The 26930-nt window shown below is 42.4% G+C and overlaps 1 protein-coding gene across 6 annotated transcripts in view; it reads right to left on the minus strand.

Annotated features, from left to right (window-relative positions):
• TSEN15 (tRNA splicing endonuclease subunit 15) overlaps positions 1–26930 on the minus strand; it is a 269598-nt gene that overhangs the window by 202680 nt on the left and 39988 nt on the right. For 5 of the 6 annotated variants that reach the window (XR_009563307.1, XR_009563300.1, XR_009563309.1 and 2 more), the window contains exon 6: positions 24322–24430. The exons of the other annotated variant lie outside the window; for it this stretch is intronic. The gene's annotated coding sequence lies outside the window, so the exon portion shown is untranslated. The remainder of the gene's footprint in view (positions 1–24321; positions 24431–26930) is intronic. 6 annotated transcript variants of the gene reach the window in all.

Genomic DNA, 26930 nt, shown 5'->3' on the forward strand with positions numbered 1-26930 from the left:
ACTTCAACAAACCAGATATTAATTAACCTTCAGTTAGCTTGCAAACATTCTGAGATTCAAATTGTTTTTCTTGATACTTCAGGATATTTTAAGCGAGCAGATTAATCTTCCTCACATCTGCCCCTCCACATGACTCTGCAGACACGTCATCTGAGATGGGAACCTGGGTGTCTTCACCAAAAGTACACAACCCCAGCTGCTTCTCACTTTCCCTAGCGGCCTGAGCTCTGTTTCTTTCATTATAGGCTGGGGAAGAAAAACTGAGTTGGAAATACATCTATAATTACCATTTCTTGGAATTACTTCAGTTAAATTTGTTAGTATCAATTACACAGGAGCAATATTTCATCCTTAGAAAATCCTAGTTGCTAAAATCTTCTACTAGTCACTTAATCAGCAATACTCAGAGAAAAAGCCACATCCAGCCCTTGCACATCTAAGATTTTGGTACACAAAATTAGAATCCTTGAGTTTTTTAGATTACTTTCTGGTAAACTCCTGTTCTGATTTTATCAATAGAAATGATCCAGTAATGTGCATCGCTGCGATCAAGGCTGAGTAAAGGGGGTCAGGTGTGCGTGTGTGTGTGTGTGTGTGTGTGTGTGTGTGTGTGTGTGTATGTCTGTGTGTGCTATCCTCAGGGTATCAGTACATATCACACCAGATCAATAAAGGAGTTTTTGCAAAATATAAAGGCTTGCCAGAGGCTCTGGAATTCCCAACTATGACTTACAACAGAGGAATTCCTTCCCAGATTGTGAAAACTTTGTTGACTTTTAACTACTAAAAAGAACTGATCTTAATGTGAGGGAAATGTTATGGGTTTCTTAGGAAAAACTGTTGTGTAAATATAGTGGTTCTGTCTTATTATCTTGGCTTAGCCTGGAAAAGCAGAAGCTAACAAAGATGCATTAACCTTTCTCAAGTATAGACAGAGGTTTAATGAGGACACTGGACGTTTGCTGTCCATTTCAAGGAAGATCAAATAAGAAAAAATGGACTTAAGTTTCAACCAGAGAGAGTATGATCAGGCTTAAGCGAGAGCTTGTTGATTAGACAGCTGGTTTATGCAGCTTCTCTAAAGAGGAGCAGGGGATTTAACAAGTACTTACTGGGTGTCTATTGCATAGAAGGCTTAGGTTGTGGAGGATGAAAAGAAAAGCAAGGTACGTTCAGTCTCTGCCCTTTAGGAGGTCACAATCTAGTTGGAGAGAGGAGAGAATTACTCACAAAATGACGGGTAATATAGAATAATAATGCAAGATATGGCTTGAGACAGTATACACAAGGGCCAAGGGAGTACGGGAGTTGAGCACTCTGAGCATTCTGAGTCCAGGATAGGGAGAGATCCCCACGGGCTGAAGCAACTGGAAAATCTTGGTATTAAGCCTTGGAGGATGGAAAGGGTTTTGCGAAGAGGAGAGAAGGAGGAGAAGCAGGAAGGGTATTTCCAGAGAGGTTATCAGATATTTTGAAAATAAGCTTGAAGAACAAATACATAATTGTACTTATATAAGGTACCTAGAGTAGCCAAATTTAAAAAAGGCAAAAAGTAGAATGATGGTTGCCTGGGGGAGGGCAAAGTGGGGAATTTATTCTTTAATGGGTACAGAATTTCAGTATGGGAAAATGAAGTCTTTCTAGAGATAGAAGATGACTGCACAACAATGAATGTACTTAATGACACTGAACTGCATGCTTAAAATGGTTAAAATGGTAAATTTATATTATACCCATTTTACCACAATTTTTAAAAATTGAGATAGATTTTTAGATAGATTTTTGAGAGGATGAGTTTATATTGAACTTGTGAGGTCTCTTCTTTTATGACTCCATGTTAACTGTATGTGTGGCCCATGTGACAGCAAGTGTGAAATTATTAAATATAATCCATCCCTGGGCTGTTGCACTTTAAAGGTATTTGATGGTTGTGGTCATCTTGGTCTGTTGAGGTTGCTGTAACAGAGTATCATAGACTGGATGGCTAACAGAAATGCATTTCCCACAGTTCTGGAGGCTGAAAGACTGAGGTCAGGGCACCAGCGTGATCGGGTCCTCTTCTGGTTTCAGACTTTTCCTTGTATCCTCACATGGCAGAAAGAGAGGAAGCAAGCTCTCTCTTGAGTCTCATAAGGGCACTAATCCCATTTGTGAGGGCTCCATCCTTGTGACCTCATCTAATCCTAATTACCTCCCAAAGGCCCCACACCATCTTCTGATATCCTCACACTGGGGTATAGGTTTTCAACATATGAATTCAGTCCATAACAGTGGTTGACTACCTAGCAGCTTTTCCCCTCCTTCTTCTTTACACACAGAAGTCCACTTCCACTAGAGAGGCCAGTTACTTTCCCAGCTTCACCATAGGTAGAACATAGGCATGTGACCCTATCCTGACCCTTGATACTAAGGAGAAATCTGCCAGGGGGTAAAATTTTGGAAAAAATTTTCCTCCCTATTTAAAAAAGAGATAAAACTCGAATGGTGTGCACTTTCTCCCTGTCTTCCTTTGGATATTTTTGTGAAGACATAATGCTTAATGCTAGATGGCTAACCTACATCCATATGGGAAAGCCTAAAGAATGACAGATAAGTCAATATGGAATCTTTACTACCTTGTTACTATATTAATCACCCTCATAAAATAGATTCCTCCTTGTTTAAGTTAATATTAGTTATTTGTTTATTTGCAGCCAAGATGATTCCAATGGACTATGGTATTACAAAGACAGCCCTACAACACATTGCAGGAAATTCGTATTCAGCTGGAGATTGTTCTTCCCTTTAAAAATTATAATTTTCTTCCATTACATGACAGGCAAAATAAAGAACATAAAGAGCAGGACAAAAAGAATAGCTAGTGCTGGGTTTGGAAAGGCATAGGACCATCAGCAAATAAGCTGGTAGTAAACAAAGTAAATAGCCAGTATTTTGCCACACACTGGAAAGAATAACATTCTCCTTTGTAACTGAGAAAGGTTGTATTTAAAGGGAACATTGGGTAAAAGTATAAACAAAGACTGAGAACTCTCTGAAAACAGTAAGGGTCTAGAAGCAAGAAAGCAATAACCCAGTGCAGATCAGAGCAGGATACTAACAGTGTAGCCTAAGAAGAGGGTCAGTGGAATCCAGAAGACAAACCTAAGGTCTGCATCAGACCACTGTCTTCTCTCAGCTCAGCTCCATAGGTTTCAGTAATTCTCAACTAAGCTTTCTGCTTTTCTTAGTAAGACCCAAGTTAAAGTGCCCCTCAACATACTGCTACATATAGATACAAGGTCTGCATGGGTCTGCTCTGATTTGAAATAAAGATTCTGACACTCTTTTGTCAGATTTTTCTACCAAGATGAACATCTTCCTGGGGGTACTGCAATTTAGGTATTTATTAAGCACTTTTATTAGCTGGTGGTATTATAGCTACTTCCAAAGTTGATTAAACAGACACAGCCAAGGAAGGGAGGATGGCTCCATCTGTCCATTAATGATGCTGGCAGCCCTGAGCAAGAGATCCAGGCATGGGGCAATCTGTCACATCCCAGTTATGAATGTCCTGTGGTGCTTTTAACGGGAACCAAGGTGCTGCACTAGGCAGCTGTCCCCTAAGAATAAGACTCCTTGATCTGAGGCAACTAGAATTAAACCACTTACTTCTCCAGAAAAAAAGAAGTGGACTCCATGATATGGTCTACCTCCTTTCCCATTGTTCACACACTAGTTTTTTAAAAAGGGAAACTTGAGTTCCCCGAAAGGAAGCTGATCCTAATGTTTGGCAAAGCATTGTTTAAAGAAAAACCCACAAAACTCAGAGCTGTGAATGAATGACACAAATGTCCTCATAAAACTGCAGCCCATGTGAAATATGGCTGATCCAACACATCAGGAATTAGCGAGTCTTCCCACAAGGCCCAGCTTGCTCTAAGGCTAAAAATGGAATGAGAAACACCAACTCATATCATCTAATCTGATCAAGGGCAGAGTCTTTGGGCTATTCTCTCAGCATTCAAGGAATGTGCTATTATTCCCCTGATAGCACACAAACTCTCCATGAGTTGCAGAGTCCCAGTGGAGATGTAAGTGTTTTGCCTCTGGTGAAAATGAACTTCCATGGAAAATGTGACACAAACACTACCTTTTGGGTCTCAAATGAATCAGATCTTATGCCAGAAAGACTTTTCTCATTAAAACTGTACTTTGGGGAAGTGGTTCTCAAAGGGCTTGTGGGGCTTCCTGATGGTCCTCCAGGGCAGGAGTGGCCCAGGAGTCCTCAACTCCTGGGCCACAGACCGGTACTGGGCCACAGCCTGGTAGGAACCGGGCTGCAGAGCAGAAGGTCAGTGGCAGGGCAGTGAGCAAAGCTTCATCTGCCGCTCCCCCATCGCTGGCACTACCACCTGAAACACCCTCCCCACCCACCCCGGTCCGTGGAAAAATTGTCTTCCATGAAACCGGTCCCCAGTGTCAAAAAGGTTGGGGACTGCTGCCCTAGGGCCTGACTGCTCCCCCAACCCCTACCCCGTGACCTGTTCTGTTTTACTCAGGTTTAAAAAGGGGGAAATATAGAGCAGTGGGAAGAGTAAGGTCTGGGGAGTCAGATCTGTGATTAAATTTTAAGCTTGCTACTTCCTCACTGTGTGATATTGGACACATTCACTAATTCCTCTGAGCATCTTAGAGGGTTGATGTGAGCCAATATATGTAACGTACCTAAGAAAACACAAAGGATCAGATTGTTAAAGCATACTCATAAGAATAGATCTTACCCAGTGTCAAGCTTTACTAATAACATCAGTGAAACAGGTCATTGCAAGGTTCAGATAAAGCAATGAGTGGTCTGAGACTAATGCAGCCGCCCAGGCCCTTTTATGCCACATCAAGATATTCTCTTGCCCAGATGAACATAGAAAACCTTTAAGCCATATATACGGCCACATCACCTACACGGAAAAGAGTCATTGGGAAGTACCTTCATATTTATATTCAGATAGTTACCTAATTTACTTTACTTTTTCCCAGAAACCATGCTCAACGTATCCATAGGTTCTAGATTTGTAACAAATGAGCAACCCAGGCAGATCAGGTAGCTCCTTATAAAAGCATTTCATAGATAAGGATCCTGCAACTAGCAAATATCATTAGTATGCTTAGTTGGATGTCTATCATTAGCATGCTTACATGAAGATTTGACTGAGTTACCTTCCTTCTGTCTTTCCCATGGGCTTCCCCCCGGTAAAGAGGGAGGATGGGTTGTAGGCCTATTGTTAAACACTTCCTGCCTAGAACCTAACCCAGACTGGAACTTGACAGATAGTAGCTTTTATCACATTATGAAGAATAATAACTACAATATGACTGTGCTTACTGTACTTCTATTTCTTCCCGACTTTCCAGGTCTCGCCTAATTCAGCCTCTCTCTTTCATCTAGGCCTCACCTGTCCAATTGTGTGCAATTCTCACCTCAGCCTTTTCTCCCCTTATTCCATTCTACTGGCTCTACCCATCTTTCAAGGACAGTCAAGAGCCCCTTCCTCCTGAAAACATCCATGTCTACTTCTGCCCTCTGATCTCACCCTTTCTACCATCTCTAATCCACGACCTAACACTGAGTTTAGAGTGTCTTACATCATTCTGTTTCTTACTTTCGTATGTATGACAGTTTTCTTTCTCTAAATAGGTTATAAATCCTAGGAGAGCTGAGAACTCTAACTTGCTCTGAGTCACTTATACCAGGAAACATTGCTTGATCCACCTCCCCAACAGACGTGGTCCCATGTTATTGACCCCATCAACACCCCACTTCCCATGCTGTGAGGTTATCATAATTTCTTGTAATTCCAGATTTAATTGTTTCTCTTTAAGGGCAACAAGCTCCTGGAAGACAGGGTCATGTCTCTTTTGCTCACTCTTATAAACCTAGTGCCGGATACAGCACCTGGCAAGGAGGAGGTAATTAATAAGTATTTGTTGAAGAACCTGGTTTTCTAGTGGTAGAACTAGGTGGAGCAAGGAGGTCCATTAATGTATACAGTGAACATATTGAGCACCTACTCTGGATACTCAGGGTGCAGAGATGAATAAGACATGATTTCAGTCATCTAATGTCTGGCCTGAGAAAGTCTGAGTCAACTTCTTTACCACCACTATCTGGGTCTATAGATATGTAAAAAAATGTTAAGCAGATAAAGTCAAAACCAAATCCCATTAGTTAAGCCCAATGAGTTAATGGGAAGAAAGCAGAAAAAATAGGGGAATGTAGCTCTAGAGGGGTGTGGGTGCTCTCAGGAAGACTTCCTGCTCCCACTGCCTCTTCTTCCTCCCCAATGGCCATCGTACAAGTTTTACCACTGGCCTCAATTCATGTGAAATCCTTACAGCAATCCTTAAATTGAGCTTTAACTTAGTACATAGACAGGTGTGTAGGTATACGCCAGGGCACCTTTCTGGATACCTTTTTTTTAGAATGACACAATCTGAATAGCATTCCGACTTGTTTATAGCAGATTTTGGCCACCAACGTAAAGCTACATGCTAATTAACTATATTGTTCAAACCAGATAATAATATATACTTCATTTTGTCCATCTTAATATCACCCTATGTAGTAAAAGACATCATCTTATCGTTGCTTTTCCTAAATCAACAACTTTCATAGGTTTGGTACAGGGTCAGTCCATTCCTTAGTCTTCTGAGAAATAAGGGAATCAATGAATTTGGCATTTGTTAGTTGTATCTTATGAAAGTTAAAGAGAAACTCCAGTGGACCAATCTCTCAACTCCTCCTGGGAAGAGGGGTTGGGATTATGGAATGGTGGCAAATGGATTCATATGATATTTTCTCAAGTATGTAAGGTGATTCCCTTCCTCCCTCCCTCTTTTCCATTCTGAGCCAAGTGATTACGCAGTGCTGCTCAATATGAGAAAGTTCCTTCCACTCAGGCTTTCACCTTCCGAGGCTGCTTCTTGGTGCCCAAGCTAAAGCCGTCTGCAGTCTACACCGACATCCCTAGCTGCCTTCAGCCGTATATTAAAAAGATTGATTCTTTCACAAGCAATCAGCTGGCTGCTGCTTTTTCCCCATTACATTTGCCCTCCCACTAAGGGGCTTCTCTTCTTCTTCCCTCCTGGAAGGTGAGCTCCATATCCCTTGGTACTCTCTTCAAAGCCTTTTTCCATGCTCCGTCCTCCTCTTCCACAATGTGTTAGTAATTATTTCTCTGCTCTCCCACTAAACTGGAGCTCTTTGAAGGCAGGATCTGTGTCTCATTTGCCTTAGCATATCCAGTGCCTTCAAGAGGGCCTAGCACATGGTGAGTGTTGAGTAAATGTTTGGATTTAATGAATACATTGAATCAACGTTGAATCAGAGAACAAATACTTAGCATCTGGGAGATACAAAAAGCAGTAGGTTTAATGATTCATATTCGAGTACTTCATCCATCTGTGACAGAGGAATAAATGGCAAGGGATCCTATAGGCTACAACACCCTTCTGGGTGAAGCCAGGGTCGGTGGAGAGGCAGTAGCAAGAAAGAACAATAGAAATTTGATCTGTGTCTTTTGTAGTTTCTGGGGACAGCAGGACAACACTGATTTAAAGAGAAATTTGAGGGGGAAAAAAAAAAAACCCAGACAAAAGAACCCCTTCAACTGGTTTCAATTTAGCCAATGTAACCCCCTTCCCATTTATCAGGACTCAGCACTTTTTTTTTTTTCTCTTTCCACACCACTTAGAACTCTGACCAATGATCTCAGATGGTTCTTTTTTCCCACATAGATTTTAGTACCATCTCTAATGCATTCATTTGGATTAAAAATAAAGACAAAAAGAATTACAGTTGCTTAAGAGGCCTCTTCTGTCCCCTCCCCGATCTGTCCATAGGAGGTCCGAAGCCCAGAAGTCTACTTGGAGGGCCCTGGTGGAGGCGTCCTGAGGAATGTAAACAGCATTATGAAACCAGAACCTCAGAGTTTTGGTGAGAGAATGGAGTTTTGGGAGGTCCCTCTCCCTGATGTGTCCATGAGTCAGAGTTAGCTATGCTTCTAAGAGACAGAACAGCCATTAGTCAAGGCCAACTTGAAGGAAAATATGTCTTGTACTGTAAGCTCAACCCCACAATTCCTAAAATGGAGCAGTCTGGCCTGCTTCCAGACTGCACAACCTAAACTAAAGAGAGAGTGGAACAAATGCAATTATCATATTTTATTAGTGCCCCCCTGTGCACTATCCTGGTCTCAGGCACCTGGCCATCGAAGACATTCTCTTAGCTCAGCCTCAGGATGCAGACATTTGCCTGATGGATAAGTAGTTGGCAAAAGCACATTAAGTTCCTCAGAGGAAAGATGCACTCATATTATTTGACCCAAATCATTATGACTTATATACAGAAATAGGATTGGAAGATTTCAGGGAGTGTGGTTTGCTTTCTTTCTGACATCCTCAATTTCTCACTGGAAGCTTAATATGGATTTGCAACTGTTTGGTACAGGATTTCTAGAATTCTCTTTCTCTCCTAGAAGGGTGGGTATTTTATTAGAAGCAATAGTAACAGCAATAGCTACACTTAATGACTCTCCACCTTGTGTCAGGTGCCACAGCAAAGCCCTTTATGTGAGTTACTTCTGTATTAGTTTGCTAGGGCTTCCATAACAAAATCTACAGCCTGTGGGGCTTAAATAACAGAAATTAATTTTCTCACAGTTCTGGAAGCTAGAAGTCCAAGACCAAGCTGCCAGAAAATTTAGTTTCTGGTGAGGCCTCTCTTCCTGGCTTGCAGATGGTACTTTCTCACTGTGTCCTCACATGCCTTTTTTCTGTGCACACAAGGAGAGACAGAGAAAGATCCCTGTGTCTCTTCCTCTTCTTATAAGGACATTAGTCCTATTGAATTATGACCTCATTTTAATCTGATTACCTCCTATGACCTCATTTTAATCTGATTACCTCCTTATAGGGCCTAACTCCAAATACAGTCACACCAGGGCTTAGAGCTTCAACATATGAATTTTGGCGGAACACAATTCAGTTCATAATAACCTCACTGAGTCCTCTCCACAAGCTTGGGAAGTCAGGGGCATTCTCTACCTTCTATTGCTAAATAAACTGAGGGTTAAGTAATTTGCCCAAAGTCTCACTGCCAATAAGTAACTTGTTGGTGTTGCTTGTTTTTATAGAAGGAGAAGTGGAAATACACAGAGCTCATTGGTATGAATGTAGGGTTGCTAGTAGAAAAGTCAGAAAGGAACTGGCAGGTGGAAGCAAGAGCAAAGCACTGAATTCACTGGGATAGAGCCTTTCGCTTCAAGGCTCTGTAAGAGCAAGAAGCTAGGCCATAGGAAAGGCCAGACATGGCCTCCAGTGCTGCAGAAACTGAAGAAGGGATTAAGAACTTGGCGTCCAGCAGATCACCGCCTGAAAGGAGAATGTAAAGTGTGTGAGAAGCCTGGTGGTTCAACTGCGTGAACATGAAGACCAGGAGAGTCTCGACTGGGGTCGGTTCCAAAATACTGCTTTCCCCTGCATTCATAGGGGTTTCATAGGCTCAGGTATACACAGCACAAGGAGAAAATATATTTTAAAATGAAATATTTCTTTCTGGGAAAAAAAGAAAGATGAGTTTAGTTAGACGAGTCACTGGTCATTGTGTCTGAGCTCCGAATACTAAGACAAGAAGATGTGGTCACTATCTTCCGGGCACTCACAGTCTCGGCAGCGGTGAAGGGAGTCTTCCTTTCCGGGCCCCCTGATCTGGATACAACTGGGAAGTAGGAAATTTTCCCTTTGGGCTCCTTCCTTCTCTGAGTCACACTTTTGGGTCCCCCATTGGTGCCACTCTCCTCAGAGGCCACCTTTTCCATGTCTACCTCCAATCTGGCAGCTGGCACCCCTGATTATCCAGGGTCTTCGCTGGTGATGACTCACCCCATCAGAAATCTCTTGATATTTCTTCCACTAAAACATCTTTGATCCAAGTCCCTCTCCCTTGAGGCAAGTCTGGCTAGGAAAGGAAAGGTCATAGCTCATTTGTTCCTTCTCTTGGGTAACATCCTGACGTTTTATTGGTGGCCTCTGGAGACTGGCAACAATTTCAGGCACCACAGCAGGCAGTATGGTGGGAATTTTTTGAGGGTAGTTGAGTCTGTCAATGGGCATCAAACCCACGGTGGATGAGACATCATTCATCCTGGGCTTTTCACAAATAAGGCTATTCCTGCTACTACACAGAACTGGGCTAAAGGGTGTGTACCAGCCCCTGTCAGTGCTTCACTCCTATCTCCCAGACTTCATATTCCAGAATGAAGACGGCCATGCTGCTTCTGGTTGTCTGCCAAGGACGTCCCTGGGAGTAACCCTCAACCAATGACTCTCCAGGGATGGGGTATAAATAACTCAGCTCCCTCATCCCTTGGGTGGGATCACTTTGAGGCATATGTTTTACACTGTGACCTCACGTTTCCCTGTGGAGTTTCAGTTACTCGCAGTAGAAAATGAATAATAATATACCTATTATTGGCTGCTTCCCCTTCCCTTCTTCACTGCCAAATGGCAAATGGTGTTTCCTGTGTTTCACAAATCAACTACTTGCACTGAAGCCCTTTTCTCAGTGTCATCTTCCAGAGGGAAGCAAACTGAGAAAGGGTGGCCATCAGAGAAATGGACAGAGGCGTGCAGCAGGACAGTGTACAGGCCAGGCTCTCTCATCATGCTGTGTCATTGGCAGTCCCCTGTGGGGAGCCTTACCAGCACCCCTACTCTTCCCTCCTCTGCATGGCCATGAGAAGAGGGTGGGGAGCCCACGTCAGAGCTGGTCTCCCTGCGGAGATGTTTGGAAAGGGCAGCCCCAGCTGACGGTGTTTCCTAACTTCTCTGAGTGGAAACTTAATTGGGACTAATTCTACCAGGGCAAGTGCAGGGCTCTGGGAATAAATCTTTCAATAGGATGCATGGGATTTGGTGTCAGAAATGTCTTGTTTGGATTCTAGGTCTACCACATATGAGCCATCTGGCTGCTTAATGTCTCTATATCCTATTGTCCTCATCTATAAAATGGGATGATAATTGCTGCCTCAAAGAATTGTTCCAAGGATGACAATAATAGCCAATAGGATTCCCAGAGGCTTACATGAAGTTAATGTAGCTCAAAACAGCCTTATGAGGGTGTGTCATGGGTCACTTACCCAAAATCCTTAGAGCCAGATGAGTTTTGAAATTCAGAATTCAGATTTAATAAAGATACCATGGCACATGTAACATATATTACAGAACCCCCTCAGGGTCTTGGGGAGTCCCCTAGACTCAATCACAATATTTCTGTACAAAACTAGGAAGACTTATGCAAAGTGGGTTAAAGCTCATAAAAAATCTCATTTTGGAATTGCAGATAAAGGACTGTGTCCCAGAGAAGTTAAGCAACTTGCTTAAGATCACACCCCAGGATTTGAGCCCCAAAGATTCATGCCACAGCCCCCGCTCTAACCACTACACAGCACTGCCTCCAGCAATGAAACCCTCTCCCCAGAATGAATGAAGGTAGTTAGAGACTTGTATTTGATTCATATGGTAGATAAGAGCTGCTTTTTGTTATGATCAAGAATAAACTTATATAATTTCCCCAGAAACAAAATTGAAAATATGGTCACATTTGAAACATTAATGCTATAAAATACCAGCCTACAAAAAGTAATAGCTACCATTTCTTGAAAATGTGTTGAATAGTTTACATATATTCACCTCATCTAACCCCTATAAGGGCCCTAAGAGATAGGTTTTATTAGTACCACCCATTTTATAGATGAGCTTAAGTAATTTATTCAGGGTCACCCGTAAATAAGGAGCTGGGCAGGAGATCCAATCTGGGTCTGCTGAAGCCTGCGCCCCTTCCACTACACTGCCCTTCCTCCAAAGGACAGGTGTGTGCTGCTACCGTCATTGTGTGGTTCGCCCAAGGTCACAGGAGAGCCAGCCCAGAGCACTAACTACCTTGGCCCCGCTACCTCGGAAAGCCTTGCAGTCACTGACTTCTACTTTGGAAAGCTCCACAATTCAATATCGTTTCTTTTTTGCTGCCCACTCTTGCCACTCTGACAAAAGAACAGTACCTGGTGTTCACTAGAAGATGCAAGGGAATTGATTGGAAAGAAAATGTTATTTTATTCCAGTCCTTTCCATAGTGGTGTACCTTTCTATATTTAGATAAGTGCTCTCTGCAGCCAAAGAGGCAATAAAAGCAAGATAAAAATGTACTAGGCCCATGCCAGGAAACACTAAGAAGCTGTAAGTTCTTATTCTTTGCCCAAAGATGATTATTAAAAAAACAAGAGAGACAGGAATAAAGACACAGACCTACTAGAGACTGGACTTGAGGATATGGGGAGGGGGAAGGGTAAGCTGTGACAAAGCAAGAGAGTGGCATGGACATGTATACACTACCAAATGTAAGGTAGATAGCTAGTGGGAAGCAGCCGCATAGCACAGGGAGATCAGCTCAGTGCTTTGTGACCGCCTGGAGGGGTGGGATAGGGAGGGTGGGAGGGAGGGAGACGCAAGAGGGAAGAGATATGGGGACATATGTACATGTATAACTGATTCACTTTGTTATACAGCAGAAACTAACACACCATTGTAAAGCAATTATACTCTAAAGATGTAAAAAAACAAAAAACAAGAGACAGTAAAAACAAGCAATCTCTGCAAACACACAGTGCTTTAAGATCTGGACCATCTCATAGCCTCGGGGCAGTTGAGGAGGGATGAGGATAGCAGGGTCCTCTTCTACCTTTACAGAAATGAGGCCCTAAGGAGGCAAGCTGAGCAGATCTCAGCCTGAACTACTTGTGAAGTCAGGGAAGAATGTCAATAGGGAAGTCATGGGCTGCCTGGAAGGATCCTCCAGTGCGCCAGGTATCAGCTGCTACTCCACAGACCAAACTTGAACTCTAATATCTCGAAAAGGTAAAGATGAATTTGAAAGATGAACTGAGGTTCATTCATTCATGATTCTGAGGGCTTGATGGGTAAACAAGGCCCAAGCTTCCTTGCGCCCTTGAGAACCCCTTCTCTGGGCTCCCGCAGGAGGGTTGTAATTCCTCCATTATTCATAGCAACAAATATTTCAATCATTAACTGTGTCCACTACAGTCACTTGTACAATGTTTTATCCTTTTTTGTAAATTGCACTTTTGTAAATTGCCCTCTTCGAGGGCAGAGAACAGTCCCTAGTTATTTTATAACCTCTATAGAAGCTAGCATGGCATCTAGTAAATTGAGATTTTTAAATGCACCTCTTGTTCAAGCCTTTTTTCAGTCGCATCTTCTACTGGTTTGAGCCAATAAGTAGTTTTCCCTTCCAGTCCTGTGAAGCCTCAAATTTCTGGCCTCTATCTGGTCCCTTTCATTTCTGCTGTCATACAAACCAGTTCTTGCCTGAGCAGCATCTCTCTATCTTGTGATACTTTGTTAAACGCAATAAGTGATAAGCTATCTCTCACTTGGAGAAAAAGGCTTGTAAGGCACTTGGCCTGCCTTTGAAATTATCAGTAACAACAGATTTACCAAATGCTTTGCCATCACTTCCACTGGTCTCCATCTTCCCAGCCTTCACTATCAGTGTCTGTGCCACCCACCATCCAACTGCTGAGTCAATGCAACATATTTTAGGTTTTTCTTACATTCACCCTCACTTCAAAGTGCCCATTTCTAAATTCACTAAGGTAATTAACACAAGCTGCTATAATAAATAAACCCCAGAATTTCAGGGACCCAACACAAAATAAGCTTGTTTCTTCCTTATACAGTCCAACGCAGGTGTTACTGGGCGACAGACAGCTTTCTTCCAGGTGGTGATTTAAGGACCCCAAGCTCCATCTATCTTGTGGTCCCACCATCTCCTATGGTCCCTTTGTTTTCTGCTTCTAGCCAATGGAAAGGAAAAGAGAGGGGAGAAGGGACACCCTCTTCTAAAATCCTTGCCCCTGGAGTGACACACAGCACTCACATTCCATTTTCTCCATGCCATATGTCCACACCCAGATGCAAGAACAGCCTGTGAGCTGTTTCTGCCACCAGTGTCTAATAATAATAGCTAGAATATATTATTCATCTTCACTTTGCAAATTGTGTACTTTAATTATTTCATACAGTATATAAAACAGCCTAAAAAGTAGGAATTATCATTGCCATTTCAGAAATGAAAAGAACACGTAAATATGTGTATCAATCTCTAAACCTCAGTGACTATATATATATAGTGGCAGATCAAGTGGCAGGTCAAGATGTGAACTCAGACTTGTATGACACTCAAGGCCCTGTCTCTTCTTTTGCACGATGTAGCAAGAAATACACAGATCTGCTTTGAGACCAGGGGGTGGAAAGGATTAGGGACAATGACCCAAGCTGGATTTTTAAAAAGTAAGTATCTGACAAGCCCAGAGAGGTATTAAGACTGGAGAATGAGGTTCCTGCTTGAAGCAACATGTGCAAAGGCAGTGAGGCCTGAATAAGCATGGTATGCCTGTGGAAGACTTATTTTAAAAAGAATTATGATGTTTAGATAGTATTTATCCAAGTGTTTTAGGATTACCAAAATCACGTCCTAAACCTCAGCCATCTTTCTCCGAAACGTCCCTGAGGGAGCTATATACCCAAAGAACAATGGTAAAGGAAAGTAAGTGTCCCATTCTCAGCTAAAGTTGGGCTCTTATCCCAGCACAGAGGCTTTGTAAGCTGGGCTGGAGCACATGAGCAAGTCTGAGGGCTTAGAGACGGAACACCTTTTCTCCCTGTAAGTCCAAACCCAACTTCAGGATTTTACCACACCTCACCTGCCAAAAATGAAGACCGAAAACCAAACAAATGAAAAGGCTTCATGATGCAAGATAAGAGCAAAAGGTTAGCTGGGCATGTTCTAAGCAGGAAGGCCCTGACTTTTCCCTCATTCAAGTCACATGGAAGCAGAAAGGTGAGCTAAATCTATTGACAGTTTCTGCAGCACAGGTGAAAGAGGTACAGGAGAGCACCAGAGAGAACTCTATCTTTATTCAGGACCTCTTTGTTTAAATCAAGTGTATGGAGGTATACTTTACATAAAATAACATATACCCATTTGAAGTGTAAGTGTGACGAGTTTTGAAACTATAATCACACATGTAACCACCACAACAATCAAGATATAATCATTTCCATCATCCCTTCTGAAAATTCCTTCACGCTCTTTTGTATTACATGCCCCCCACCGCAAGCACCAAGCAACCACTGATCTGTTTTCTGTCCCTATAAATGAGATTTGCCTCTCTAGAGCTTTACATAAATTGAATTATACAGTATGAACTCTTTGGGCTCTGACTTCTCTTGTTCAACACAATGTTTTATGAATTATATATATATAAAATATATAAAAGTAGTTTGTTCCTTTTTATTGCTCAGTATCCAGTCACCTACTGATGGACATTTAAGCTGTTTCTAGTTTGGGCTATTATGAATAAAGCTGCTATGAACATATGTGTATAAGTCTTTTTGTGGACATTGTGCACAATCTTTTAATGGACAGTCCATGATCTTTTTTTTTTTTTTTTGCGGTACGCGGGCCTCTCACTGTTGTGGCCTATCCCGTTGCCGAGCACAGGCTCCGGACGCGCAGGCTCAGCGGCCATGGCTCACAGGCCCAGCCGCTCCGCGGCATGTGGGATCCTCCCGGACCGGGGCACGAACCCGCGTCCCCTGCATCGGCAGGCGGTCTCGCAACCACTGCGCCACCAGGGAAGCCCAGTCCATGATCTTTTAATGCACCTACTGGCAAACACAGTGCAGTGTCCTAGAATCTTGCCAATCTGTAGCAACTCTGCCCCATAGGATAGGAAAGAAGGAAGAGGAATAAGGAGCACGGTAAGAGAAGCATTGTTTCTCTTCTGTAAATCTAAGGCATATAGCTCCATATCCATGGGTAATGCATATTATGTCCATTTTATCCCATGTATTTCTCTCCTATTTTCCCTCACTAGTTTTCTTCTTGTATTTTCTCTTACCTCATTCTTCATTCAACTTAAAAAATATATATATATTTAGCCTTGAGCATTGGAAAGAGTGTTTTTTCATCATGAGACCTAATACCTTCATGAATGACTCTGATGTTTCATCCCGCTATTAAACACAGGATCTACTTTAAATAATCTGTGACCTTATTAGAGGAGTTATCACCAAGACACGGCCAAGTGCATTTTGGCTACTCCTCTCCCACCCCAATTGTGAGGCCGAAATCTGCCAGAGGAATATGCCGTTTTCTGTGTGGTCTGCTGTTTCAGGTTCCGAAAAGACTGAAGGGTCTCATTACCTCACATAGTTCTGTCCAGTTTCCAGAAATCAGGTTAATCAACAAATAGGGTCTGACCCATTATATTTTTTCTTAGAGAATCAAAACAAAAAAGCAAACACACAAAAGCAACCCACACAAAATTGGTGGTTACAGTAGGAAACATAAGTAGAAAAACACAATTAAGCGTGATATATAGACACAAAAAAGGTGTTCAGACTAATGTCAAATGCTGGTGGACTATGGGCTAGTTGGAGCCTGAAGACATGTTTTATTTGGTTTTTGGGTTTTAAATAAAATTTATCCGACATTTAAAAGTGTGAAAACTTCACACAAAAAACTCACACACACAAAAATAAGAATATCTGGCAACTAGGTCCATGTTGCCACTTCACAAAAATCTCCAGGAGGTGAGAGGCAACTGCTCCCTTTGGCCGAGTGTGTCACGCTCTCTCTGCACTTACTTCACTCCTGCATGTTGTCTACCTTGTAGGTACTTTGGTTTGCAACTCTGGCATCAAAGCATCACATCTAGCAATGAAAAGAAGTGGCTGGACACACTTCACTGACAGGAAACGTACTGTCAGAGGTGGAGACAACATACGAGGTGAACAACCACACTCCAGGACAGGAATTCTTAGCTTCTAATATCTTATCCAGACACTTTCCTTCTCCTTTTCCCCCTCAATGGGAGGCTGAGGGGTTCCTGCCTCTCTCTAAGATGACCACTTAGTGTGGCTCCTGTGGCATCTCTCTTGCTCCCAAGGAACCAGGTCAATGGGCCAGGAAAGCAGGCCCCCCAGGCCTATCCTGAGGGGCTCTGCTCCTTCCTCTTCAGCTTATTCTGCCTCCACCGTAAGCAAGTGAGAAGACTGGAACTTTCTACAGTGTTTCACAGTGGTGTTATATAGAAGGAAGAAGTGTTGTGATGATTCTACTTGAAGTTAGTTTTCTCTGCTAAGCCCGAGATCCACCCATGCAACTGTCCACGGTTATCTCCACCTCTGTCCTCCACAATTACCTCAACCAAAACTTTTCCAAATCTACATTTGTAATCTTCCCTTGCCATCCTCCCAGAACAAAATATGTTCTGTGTCCAGTATTTCCTTTTCGTATCCTCTCAATCACCTAAGCCATAAACCTTGGAATCATTCTAGGCTTCTCTGTTTTCTGACCACCTACTTTTCCACATCCAAGAACAACCCACCTCCTTGCTATCCGTATGACCAGGCCACCCAAGACGGCTGTTCTCTTGCTCTGTGTACATCCCCTGCTTGACCCGTCCTACACCCTACTCACCTGACTGACCTTCCCTCTAAATCATAGAGCCTAATCAGTAAATGCCTATGTACTTGGCCCTGGCCCCAGCCAGCTCTAATCTTTAGATCAGAACTATCTCCACTGTGATAGTTTGTCAAAGGAGTGGTGAGGGGCACGCCCACCTGCTGGTTTCCCTGGCAACGGATGAGCCAAACTCAATTCCCCCTATAAGTGGTAACTTCCCCCTCCCACCAGGAGCAGAGACTGCTGTGAGGTCCTGCCTGCTTCTGCTGCCACAGTTGGGGAGGGGGAGGTGTCACTCCAGGACCTTGCTTCAGATATGTAAGTTCCCCCTAGCCATTAAACCACTGATGTCTCCGTCACTGACTCTGGGCTCTTTCTTCAGTATTGAGGCTGGGTAAGTACTGGGCTTGCAGGCCTGTGGGGCACAGCCTAGCACTATCTTTCTTACATGCCATCTTCTCTATCATTTGTGTAACCAATCTAGTTCAATCTTTTACACAGAATATTCTAGCAGTCTCTCTACATCCAGTCCTACCTACTCCATCCCTCTAGGTTCTAACCATAGCATAGTCAGAGTGATTTCTAAAACAGACGTCTGTTCCCGTTCCTCTTCAGCTTAAACCCTTTATTGGGCCCACTGTTTGCATCATGGATTCCACCCAAGGTTCTCAATGACCTGTTCCTGGCCTGCTCTCTAGACCTGACTGTCCACTATGGTGACCACAAGCCACATATGGCTACTGAGCACTTGAAACAGAGCTGGTCCAAACTGAGGCTGTAAGTGTAAAACATACACCAGATTTCAGAGTTAGTAGAGAGAAAAAAGAATGTAAACCGTTTCAGTAATAACTTTTGTATTGAATATGTACATGTTGAAATAAAAATATTTTGCATATATGGGGTTAAAAATATATTATTAAAATTAATTGTACTTGTTTGTACCTCTATGAATGTGGCTTCTAGAAAACTTAAACATACATATGTGGCTTGCATTATGTTCTAGATGTTTTTCTTACCCTTTATGTTTTCCATCTCATACTCTGCTAAACACCAGGCATGCTCAGTGACTAACAAAGCAAGCTATGGTATTTTATAATCTTATACAGCACACTTTAAATGAAAATTAGAATGCCCTTGAACTATCATACCCTATTCCTCCTGTGATGGCTTTAAAATATAGGCACAGATCCCCTGACACTCCTCCTTTTAAAAGGTAGACTCTAATTCCCCTCTCCTAGAGTGTGGACTGGACTTAGTGACTAAGTAAATAAATAGAATAAAGCAGAAATATCAGTGTGTCATAAAAAGTGTTGGAATTTCCTCCTCCTCTCCCCCTCCCCCACCCACCTCTCTTAGCGATGATTCACTCTGAGTGAAGCCAGCTGCCTTATCATTAAGAGATTCAATGAATCAGCCCTATGGGGAGCTCCACATGACAAAGTACTGACACCTCCTGACAACAGCCATGTGAATGAGCCATCTTGGAAGTGGATCCTTCAGCCCCAGTCAAGCCTTGAGATGACTACAGCTCTAGCCAGTGTCTTCACTGTAACTTCATGAGAAAACATGAGCCAGAATCACCCAGCTAAGCTGCTCTCAAATTTCTGAACCACAGAAACTGTGAGATAATGTTTGTTGTTTTCAGCAGCTGAGTTTTGGGATAATCTGTTACATAGCAATAGATAACTAGTACACCACTCATACCCTAAATCCCTCCACATTTCCACCCGAGGATAGGAAAAGAAGAGAGAAGAGAAGTTGCTAAGAGCTCAAACTTAGGTTTCACTTACTTAGACATCAAGATTCACTTCAAAACCATCCCCTCTATGAAACTTTTTCTAACAAACCCCAGTAGATTCCCATATGTCTATAAAAAATTTTTTAATTAGAAATGTTTTCACACATTTTGAATTCAGTGTCTTATCCAAAAACATTTCCTGTTTTAAAATTAACTTTTTAGAAATAAAAAGTTTTCTGATAAATACACACAGAAATGTTGGAACAATCTAAAAAGAAGGGAATTTAAATCACCTGACATGTGACCTCACTGAGGAAAACATTACTGATATTTTTAGTATCCATTTCACATATAATTTTACATAATAATATTATCTTGCATATGCAGTTTTTCATCTTCTTTTTCTCATGCAATGACCTTGCCTCTCAGTTCCTTGACCTCCTCATATCAGCTACAGACTCCATGGTCAGGCTCTAGACCAAACCTTTGCTCCTCAAAGTGTGGTCCACGGACCAGCTGCATCAGCATTGCCTGAAAGCTTGTTGAATATGCAAAATCTAAGACCCCATCATGCTCTCACCTCAAAACATTTGTACTTGCTGTTTCCTTTGCCTGCAAAGCTAGTCCTTGTATGACTAATCCTTGCAAGACTCATTCCCTCACTGCATTCTGGTCTCTGTTCCAAGGTCACCTGCAGAGAAAAGCCATTCCTGACCTCTCTAACTAGAGTTGCATTCCTGTTGAATTCTATCCTCTCACCCTGCTTTACTTTCTTCATAACATTTATTACCACTTGACATTATTTTAGATGTATTCATTTGTTTACTTCCTTCCACAAATATTTAGGGAACACCCACTATATGTCAGGCACAGTTCTAAGGTCTGGGGACACAGAGGAAAACGAAATAAAGTCCCTATGTCCCCCACACTAATGTAAGCAGGCTCTACAAATACAGTTTGTTAGTTATTATATCATGTTTCTTTACTTATTCATTCCTTCAAGAAGAGGCCCAATCCCTACCATCAACAGAGGGCTCCATGCCAGGGCCCATGACTTAAACCCACCCTGAACATTCCAGCTTCTATTTTGAGGGAATTTTTCAATGTGTTTTTGTGCTGTGCTGAGCTAAGTTTAACTCAGTTGCTTTCAATCCCAGTGAATTATCCCAGTACAGCTTCCCTGTAGTGGAAATTTCCCTTACTTGATGTAAGCCGCCAACTACATAGCTAGTAGTTGTCTTATTCTTGTGCAGTTTATCTGACTTCAAAGGGTTCCCCAAAATGGGACCAAAAACTTTTATCACCATCATCATCATCACCAACAGCAGCAGCAGCAGCAGGGTTAGGCCTGATAAAGTTGACAGGAGCCAAGTTTATCTTTGGTGTCCTCCTGCATCCTCTTCCTACCCTAGTGGGCACCTAGGGCCCATTCCTTGGAGGCCTGGCTCCCAGCGATTTACATGTATTCCCTCCTAAGGTGGCAACTTGCACATCAATGGGAAGTGCTTAGAGACTGCAAAGGAATGGCATACGGATAGCTCATTATGTGCAAGGCTTTGTTTATCCCCGCACAGTCATTTCATCATGCAAGGAAAATACAACCTAGAAGGACACATTTTGTCCGTCATTTTACAGATGGGAAGCTGAGGCTCAAAGAGATTACCTACCTCTCCCATGTCACTCTGGATGGTCTGAAGTCAAAGCTCTGCCCTTCAAGCCTCCTGAGCTTCAAAACTTCAAATTAGCACATTTCTCATGGTAGATTATCAAAGCCCATGATTGGAAGAACTTTTTTTTTTTTATACAGTGGTGGAGGTGAGAAGAAGTGATGAAAGTGTTGATGAAAAGGGAAGGTTTATGCAGCAAGATCTTTCAATTACAGGTGGACCAACATTTAAGACAGAATGGATCTCAGACTGTCTGCACAAACCCCTTCATTTTACAGAAGTGGAACAGTAAGGCCCAAAGTGGGTGAATTATACTCATTTAAACCTAAATTTAATTTAATAATTATGAGTAGGGAATTGCCATTTCTAAGTAGAGTTTCCAAATTTAGCAACGTTTTCATGTCTACATTCCCTCCAAAAACTGTTGGATAAGTAAAAATGCACAGGTTTGGCATAGGAAAGAATGTGTAATATTAAGTTTTAAAGAATGTGTAATATTAATAAATATTAATAAAAATATTAAGTGGATATATTTTGTTTAGAAACCTCTGTCTTGATTTCTCAAAACTACTAAGGGAAAGGATCAAAATATAATGTATCTCACAGCATAAGCATGTTTACAAGAGCATATAGCATCTTTCTTGTGGCCCATGGAACATGGGGCTCCCCTTTCTACAGGCAGTTGACGGGGCAGAAAGGCAGTTTTATCCCCTAGAATGGCAGGGATAGGACTGGGTAAGGAGCAGTCCATTTATAAACTCGAATGTGATCAAAGAAAACGTTTATTGAGCTCTTACTCTGTGCCAAGTGTTTTTTTGTACTGTTTTTGTTTTGTTTTGTTTTGGCCATGCCTGGTGGCTTGCGGGATCTTAGTTCCCCCACCAGGGATTGAACCTGGGCCCCAGCAGTGAAAGTGTTGAGTCCTAACCACTGGACTGCCAGGGAATTCCTGTGCCAAGTACTATATTGCCAATAGGTAGGGTACGGTCTGATTGGTAAGATATGATATACACTAAGGAAATTATGTAGTTCTTGTGAGTATAAATATACATGTTAACAATAATTAACACCTTCTGTTGGCAAATGTAGAAGGATAATATTTTGATGTATTAACTGAAATGTTTTCCCTTCTCAGTAATTCTTGTTACCTGTGAACCTCTTCCCATACAGTCTTTCTTGGCACACTGCTTTGGGGATGGGATTATACTACAGAACAAAAGAGGAAAATTCTTGCCTTTTGAGTTTCAAAACGTGAAATCTTGGCAAAAACAATATGTTTGGAAGAAAAATAGATCTGGGAATGGTCATAGTATTTTCCTACTCCTAAAATAAGATAAAACTAGGAAAAAAAGAAAAAAAAACTGGTGGCGGGGAGACGTGAGAGCAAAAGCAGAAGAGCTAGACCCTTGACTGGGTCACTAAGCAGAGGCCTGTACTCCATTCCCTCTGCCCTGACCCCCTCTGGCTGAGTTCCCACTGCAGAGGAGAAACAGTAGACACTCCAGGGGAAATCCTCTCATTCAAGATGAGAATCTGTGGCCAGCAGCCGTCCCCCAGCCACCCGCTGCTGCCTCCAGGCTCGGGTGAAACCTCACAGACCCCAGACGCTTATGGTCGTTCACCTAGCATTTTACTGAGACAGCAGAGAAGAAGGTCTGGCTACGAAAGAATATCGGGATGGAGAGGACCCGAGATGGCTGAAAAGCTCCCCCCACGTGCCATGGAGTTCAGGGAAAGAACGAAATATTTTCTAAGTGCCCGAGCGTATTGAAAGAGTACTGAAAGATCTTGTGGCCAGAGATCAGGACACAGCGGTGACTGAGGTGGAATGGAAGCACTGCGGGATGATACTCAATTCAGCCAGTGCCAGCATGGACTGATGGGAATCCCTGGACTGGTGTCTACTCCCAACTTTCTCTCCCTAGCCCATGCTAACACACTCTGAAAGCCCCCTAGATCTACATGAATACCCCAGGTTTGTGATCTCATTAGATAATAATCCAGCCCCTGAAAAAAGCCCCCAGTTCCTCACAAACCCAGTCCCATCCACGCATCCATATTTAACCAGCTTCCTTCAGAAATATTCTTGCAGGGTTCAACTAAATCCCCCACGCTACCAGCACAAATACTTCCCCCCCATTCCCCCATTCTTAGGAAGTAAAGACCAGACAACATAGTCTGTGCAACAGCCCATGGTGCATCAGAAGAGAGAGAAGAGTAAGGTCTACAGTGATCCTGGGTTCCTGCTACATAAAAGATCTCCCTTTGGAGCTCAGCTATTAAATCTAGAACCTGACAATAAAAGCGGGGGAAGTTTCTCTTCCAAACTCCCCTCTGCCCCTCAGCCCCTAGGTCGGCCCTTTTCCCACCTCTGTGTCCCTCTTATAAAGTCCTCTCACTATCTCCCCATTGCAACCTGAAACCCATTCACATATAAGTAAGTGACTCGGAATAGTCTGAGGTTTAACTTCCCCTCCTTCTTTGCTCCCACAGCTAATCAGTTGTTAAATTTACCTCCTTGCTACCTTTCCTCTGCTTTTCATTATCTGGGAGTGCTGTTCTCTGACTATTCCCTCTTCTCAGTCCAGGAACACAGTGGACTTGCACTTCCTCTTTCTTGAAGTTCATCATGGCCAGCCATGTGACTCGCTTTGGCCAAAAAAATGTGGGCAGGGATGACATGCTGCTTCTCCTGGAAGTATTCAATTGCTGTATGTGACACTACAGCACTTTCTTCTTCCGACCATTGGAACCAGCAACATTCTAGCTGTTGGAGGTTCTGTTGATCTGATTCCCAGTTTCCAAGTCTATGTACAAGGACTTGTAATGTGAGCAAGAAATAAACATAAGTTTAACTAATTCACTGGTTTTTACTGAATCTGTTGGAAAAGATTACAAGAGGACACGACCCCCCGTTGACCCACGAGCTGGACCAGGGCAATTGGAGGCTTCTCACCCCTCCCCCGTCCTTATAACGTATGCTCTGCCCACAGTTCCCACAGTGGGAGCCATTTTCAAGGATGCAGCCTTGAGATAGTAATGTGTTGTTGAGACCATCTGGACTGAATACATGACTGAATCCAGTTAAGGCCTCTATATAAACTTTTAAGATCCTGGAGGGTGGGTACAGAGATCTACTTATCTTGCGGCTGCCCAAGATAAGCCTTGTATGTAAGTGCCCTTGCTTATTAAAACTGCCACCTACCAATAGAAGTGGCCTGCCTCTTTCTTCAGTCTCTCCTTGCTCTCTCTACAGGAGCCAGTTGCAGATTTCACCTGGGAAATTCCTTAGGTTGTAAACCAGCAGCATCATAATCTTGCCCATCCTAACATACCTGGGCTACTGTTGGGTTTCAGGCTCTCATCACTTCTCATCTGAGCTCTAACACAGGCTACTCAAAGTGTGGTCTGTATACAGGTGTCAATCCACAAGATATCGCTGGTCTGCAATTAGGCAAGTACAGAAATTGAGAATAAACATTTAGAAATTCATATAACAATTCAACTGAATCTGTTGACTCTCTAATAATAAATATTTGGGCTTGTAGTCCCCCCAAATCTTAGCACTGCGCCTTTCCATGGGGTCCTGCAAAAATGCTTCTCAAATTAAATTGGATCAACGCTTCATGATTAAGAAATCGAATTACGGTAGGATTCTAAGCAATAGCAAGCATATCTGGGGGATATTTATGGTGTAAGACCCTTCCTCATTGAGTGTGAAATCATCATTTAAAAATTCCCTGAGTCTACTCTTTGTACCAGCACAAAATTTAGCTCCAACAAGCAAAGAAACTTTCTGAGCTCTTTCTCATTTAACATTAATTATTGTTTTAGGTTTGCCTACATAACAGCATTCAGATGATCGTATTTATTCTTTGGAATAAAACTTATAAATATATTGCCTATGAATATGATTTTCCAAATTATCTGCACACAGCTTGACATTTTGATACATTTGTTCAAGAGTCCAAGAGGATAATGTAACTGATCCCTAAATCACTAAAAAACTCCCTCCATGGGCTTCCCTGGTGGCGCAGTGGTTGAGAGTCCGCCTGCCGATGCAGGTCCCGGTCCGGGAAGATCCCACATGCCGCAGAGCGGCTGGGCCCATGAGCCATGGCCACTGAGCCTGCTCATCCGGAGCCTGTGCTCCGCAACGGGAGAGGCCGCAGCAGTGAGAGGCCCGCGTACCGCTAAAAAAAACAAAAACCAAAAAAAACTCCCTCCAGGACTAAGTAGAGCTAATTTTTTTCTTCCCAAAGCCTGTTTGACACACATTAATATATTTCTCTGCACCATACAAGACTCTGAAAAGAACAGGGGGCTAGATATTAAGAGACCTGGCTCTAGTCCTCATTACCCACTCACTTGCTACTACATGAAACTGTTGCTTAACCACTTGGTGCCCTAATTTCTCCACCTACTGAATAAGCATAATAAATTAATAATAGCAAGTAAATAATATAAGCTCTGTTGTGAGAATCAAAATAAAGAGTACTGAAGTACTTGGTAGTGAATAAATTGCTTTACAACTATCATTTAGCATTTATATGTAATACTGCCTTGTAACATTCTCAGTTATCTTGTACACATAGATTTTCTCCTTTTAAGCCAGAAAATAAGTCTTTGAGAGGTACACTGTGTAATATTTCTCTGTAACTTGTACACATAGATTTTCTCCTTTTAAGCCAGAAAATAAGTCTTTGAGAGGTGCACTGTGTAATATTTCTCTGTATGTTCAGTCCTATGGGACAAATAATATACATACAATGATTGTTTGAAAATTGTTTAATTTACCAAAAGTTGTTGAACCCCTTCACCATTAAGTAAACCGCATAAACTTCAGACTTCATACACTGCATGATGGGTATTCCTCACTCACATTGGCAACAGTCTTTTAGAGTTTGGCTAGGAGAGTTGTAATTGGCTATCTGAGCTCCTTGAGAGCACAGGTCATATCTCATTCACCTTTGTTACTTCAGCACTTACCACAGTCATCTAAGCACAGTTAATGTCTGAAGATAAATTAGCATGTTAATAAATTAATGAACTTTAATTAAATACTTCCTTAATAGTACCTCCATTTAGTACTCTGCAATCTAAAAAGCCAATCTTTGTTTGATTTTAGTTAAACTGATTTTTAATCTTCCAGAATCATCTAAACATTTTAAAAGCAGACCTGTCCAATAAGTCACGTGATTTCCCCACACTCTTCCCTTAGTTAGCCCAAGCAAATTCTTACTCAAAGATCATTAAGCCGATTAGGCTGCTGGAGTGTCGGTGGTAAGGAATGGGACAGCTCTTGGTCTGAAAGGAGGGAAAATTGTACTGATTGTTCAGAATACGACACTACTCTGCATATGTGAACAGTCAAGGTAAAATACAGCAGATGAGTAAAGTGCTTCTGTCTAGAAGAACTATAAACTTTGGCAGGAACCACTGTGCTGCAGCAGTGAAAGGCCTCCTGCTGGGGCTGCAATGGAAAAAGTGACCTCAGAGAGGAATTCAGAACTAAAATGCTCAGAAAGATGAAATATCACGAAGTTTTGGTTAAGTCACTTGGTTCCAGGAATATAAAAGTGTAAAGCTGTTTCAGTTTTTTAAAAAACCACAGATTACATGAACTTTGTAGATTATTATTCTATTCTAGTTGTAGCTTAGAATTCCAAAGTGCCTCCACCCTCATGTTCTTCACAAGAGACCTGTGGTGTTTAGGAACACATTCTCCTAGAGGGGCCCAGGCAAGGAAGCAAAATAAGTCAGTCTGGAGTCATTGGACCTAGATCACTCAGCATTCTACTAAGCCATCCCAGCGCAGAGGGTGCACTCACTAGGGACCCCAAAATACACAGGCAAAGGCAGCACTAGAGAGGAATCATTGCATACCCTTTCCCCCACCCTGCTCCCATCTAGAGAGGGGCTTCCCTTTAACGGAAAAGTTTAT

The sequence above is a fragment of the Globicephala melas genome, chromosome 1, assembly GCF_963455315.2.
Source record: "Globicephala melas chromosome 1, mGloMel1.2, whole genome shotgun sequence".
Classification (NCBI taxonomy): Eukaryota; Metazoa; Chordata; class Mammalia; order Artiodactyla; family Delphinidae; genus Globicephala; species Globicephala melas.